Genomic DNA, 4,328 nt, shown 5'->3' with positions numbered 1-4,328 from the left:
TATCTCAAAAGTGCAGTGTGTTAAACGTAGGTCACACAAGCCTGAAAGCAGGTATAGCTTAGGCCAAACTTTTTTTACTCAATGAGTAACGGGACCACAGATGTTGGAAAACCCGAAATCAAAATAAAACAAAAACCGGCGAAATTTCTCTTTTTTTCGCCGAACTGCCGACTAGCACTGGTATAACGATCAAAGTACAAAAACACACACACACACACACACAGTGGCCCTATTGTTTGTACAAAACATGCAAAGTTTGGTACATACAGTAGTGTGTGTGTGCTCATCAGCCTGGCCAGTGAGAAGGTATAAATGAAACAAAACTGACTTGACAACATGACCTCCTAAAAGCTGTATATAGATAAATGTGTTGGGGCATTTTTTGCCCTCTGACCTAAGGGGAAGGACCCATGGTGCCGTTAACCCCATGAATAAAAAAAAGTCTGGCCTTAGATTAAAAAAAAAAAAAAAAAAAATAGAGAAAACTGAGTGCAATAGAGACTTGGGAGTTCTAGTGAGTCCTGACCTTAAATTCAGGAAACCGTGCATTAGCGCCAGGAATACAGCAAATAGAGCATTAGGTTTCATTGCTATAAGTACTGAGGTAATTATCATACCCTGTCTGGAATTAGTTAGACCCATCCTTAACCATACGGTACATTTTTGGTCTCTGTCCTATAGAATGGATATGAATTCACTAGTATCAATACAGAGGAGAATGACTAAAATGATATATGAGTTCAGGAATTTACCTTGACAAGCTTAAGCACCTTAAGTTACACTCTCTGGAAAGACGCAGAGTGCGGGGTGATCTAAAAGAGGTGTTCAAGTGAATCAAAGGCTTTAACAAGGATGACGCAAACAAAGTCATCATATTAAGGCAACAGGGAAGGACTTGCAGTAATGGATTTAAATTGAACAAATTTAGATGTAAAAAGGAAATACACAAGGACTGGTTTACCAGTAGAGTTGTCAACGAATGGAATAGACTTAGTAACCATGTAGTGAGCGCTGAAACTATCGGTTGCTTTAAGAACAGATTAGACAAATGTATGTATAGGGATGGCATATGGTAATGGACATGGAATTGCCTAGTGTAAGTGTAGTCTCTCGCAGTCTCCTTCAGTCTTATGTTCATGTGTTTCCCTCATCTCGTTCCTCTCTCCTTTCTCTCTTTTCTTTTCTCATCTCTTTTTATCGTCGTTCTCCTCCCTCTCCCCCCCTCTCTCTCTGTCTGTCTGTCTCTCTCTCTCTCTCTCTCTCTCTCTCTCTATATATATATATATATATAGATAGAGAGATATATATATACTCGTCTTCTTTCCCTCCTCTCTCCCCCTTCCCCTCTCTCATTCTCTTTCGTTCACTCTTCCTCTCTCTTTTTTTTTCTCCCTTTCCCCCTCCCTTTCTCTCCCTTCCTCAGTCCCGCGTGCGTTTGATTGTTTGCTTGTTCGTGTAGATGGATGGCCAATAAGTAGAGTTTTACGTGCGTGCACCAGCTGATCATTGTACGTGTATGTGTGACACTGATATGGAGACTAAAGAGTAATGAAGAGGGATGCGGTGCTCTTTGGGGTCCTTAAAGTATCATTACGGTTTTACAGTAACGACCGCGACAGTTTTGGTGAAGGATCGTCAGAATACGAATGAGAAACTCGGGAGGCTTTCTCGTGCTCAGGTTGATGTCGCTGATGTGGTTTGCCAGTGTCGGGCAGAGTTAATCTGCCGCAACCGGTATCCGGACAACCCCCCACCCCCGGACGAACCCCCCACCCCCACCCCGGACAAAACACCCGCCGGATGAAATACGCCCTATATTATACCCGTGATGGTGATGTGATGGTGGTGGCTATGATTGTGGTGATGTGATGTTATGGTGCTGGTGATGTGAGGGTGATGGTGCTGGTGATTGTAATATGTTGGTGGTAATGATGACGGTGGTGGAGATGTTGGTGTTGATGGTGATGATGACGGTGATGCGATGATGGTGGTGATGATGGTGATGTGGTAATGGTAGTGATTTGGTGGTGGTATTGATGATGGTTATGGTGATGCGGTGGTGATGGCTATGGTGGTGATGTGATGGTGGTAATAGAGATATTTACAAGTTATAGAACCAAGTGGTGATTGTTACGTGTTAGTACGTGTTATTCTTTTTTAGTACATATATACTTTCACTGGTAACCAAACTGGTAAAATGTATTAGGGGTGTTTTGTCCGGGGGTGTTTTGTCCGGGAGGTGTTTCGTCCGGGGGTGTTTCGTCCAGAGGTGTTGTTTTGTCCGGGGGTGTCGGGGGTCTCGGGCGTTATCATTTCTTTTTCCTTCAGGGTCCGTCTTTTCAGCTGAATGAAACTGTTTGATATTAGCGAGAGTACTCAAAGAATGTACGTCGCTGTGTTGATGGGGTTAATGTCAGTTTAGATGTTTGTAGCCTATAGAAAATGGGAATTTCCCAGACATTAGCACGGTCATGCGGGCCATCTCATTGTTTCACTCCAAGGTAAGGTTGGTCCATTCATTACCGGGGTGCACAGCACAACTTATTTGATAGGCGCCAGGCGATTTTATTAAAGCCAAGATGTCCAGTTCAAACGGGGGAGCTTTACCTTTGATGAATAGGACCTCGTGATGGCAATTGAAATAGAAACATTGACCAATCAGTTAATAAGTCAGCACCGCCATTATAACGGTATCTCTTGTATCTATAGAAAGATAATACATGATTTGAATTTTAGCGACAAATTCAATGAAGCTTAAAGCACCTTTCAAGCCGGAGTTTACGCCTTGAGATTATTTAAATCACCCGTTCGTAACCAGTATAAAGTTATGAAAGTGTCTGGACTTGTGGGCGGAGGAATATGTGGTGGTGGGAGTGCAACTGTACTCCCTTCCCTACACACGCATACACTCATACTCACAAATGCATAAAAGGCTCTCGGATCTGTCTTGTAGGAGACCCGTGGCCCTTGGAACCACAGTGACCACAGCCACTGGATTGTCTCATCGGTCACTCAGGGAAGAGGCTTTTTAGTGTTGCCTGACTTTGGCAAGTGTAAGACAGTGTGAAGATAACATGATCAATGCCTCGCGTCTTGACGATGACCAGCACCCGGTGAAACGTTAGTGGTTGTCTTCCTGAGAGTGATCGCTTCAGGCTTCGGGGATGACGGTTTGCTTTGTTGTGGGTGAACCTTGTGACTCTAGAGGGAGCTGTGGTGTGGAGGAGGAGGAGGAAGAGGAGGAGGAGGAGGCTGTGTGGGTATATCAGGGAGAAAGAGAAACAGTAACGAGTGTTCATACTTCCCTCTCATCGTAGTATTTACGAGAGGATGGAGAGATGTCTCTGCTACGCAAGGTCATGTTTTTTTTTTATATGACAGCAAAGGGATCAGGGTTCTGGATTGCAAGGCAAGGAGGGGCCGAGGTTCTGGTTTTGCAATGTTTTGCAACTATTACGACACTCTCTTAGGGCTTAATTACCTTCGTAATATTTCCCTAAATTAACGAGAATTTTGCTACAAAATTAGATTTTTTCAAATCAGAGGTAAGGAGAAAATATATTGAACATTTTCATTTTATCTATTCTTGCATTCAAATGTAACAATTAAGTATCAAACAGCATATACAAACATAATACATTATTATGTAGGGAGGAGGTGAGAAACCTAGAGGCTAACATTTTACTTGATAATTCACTTCACTCATTATTGAAGATTTTCCATTCTTGCACCATTACTATAAGTTGTTTTCGTTGTCACTAGTTCCTGTTCATGATGGTGATTGTAAGTAACAATAATTTTCCTTATTAGAAAGGAGTCCAAAGATTTGCATCCGGCAGGGGCGTTGTTGGGTAGGGTCGACAACGAATCGACAATGAGAATTGATCTCGATCGGCTAAGAGCCGATATATAGGGTCGACAATGGGTTATGAGAATTAATCACAATTGGCTGAGAGCCGATGTATGGAAAATATCTGTCTCTCGAGGAACTGCATATCTATTCTCCTCTACTGTATCTACTATGCTCCTCTTTTCCACCACCTTCTCTACTCCTTTCTCAACTCAACTCTACTTAACTATTGCATACCATTTTTTTTTTTTTTTTTTTTTACTGCGTACCCTTCGGGGTATGTTTATATATCTGCGTGAGTATGACGTCACTTGGGAATACGTTAGGGTCGTTCGAGCCCTTCCACACATTCAAATGAAGCTTCGATCGGAACGTCACTCCTACTCCTTCCGATCTCACACCTCCACGTTGGCGATCTCGTCAGACGTGCAAGACGCACTTCTCTACGTTTGCACCTACACTACTTATAATTATCAAC

The sequence above is a fragment of the Oratosquilla oratoria genome, chromosome 33, assembly GCF_046742065.1.
Source record: "Oratosquilla oratoria isolate Oo_2021 chromosome 33, ASM4674206v1, whole genome shotgun sequence".
NCBI lineage: Eukaryota > Metazoa > Arthropoda > Malacostraca > Stomatopoda > Squillidae > Oratosquilla > Oratosquilla oratoria.
Note: the sequence above shows the minus strand (reverse complement) of the source record.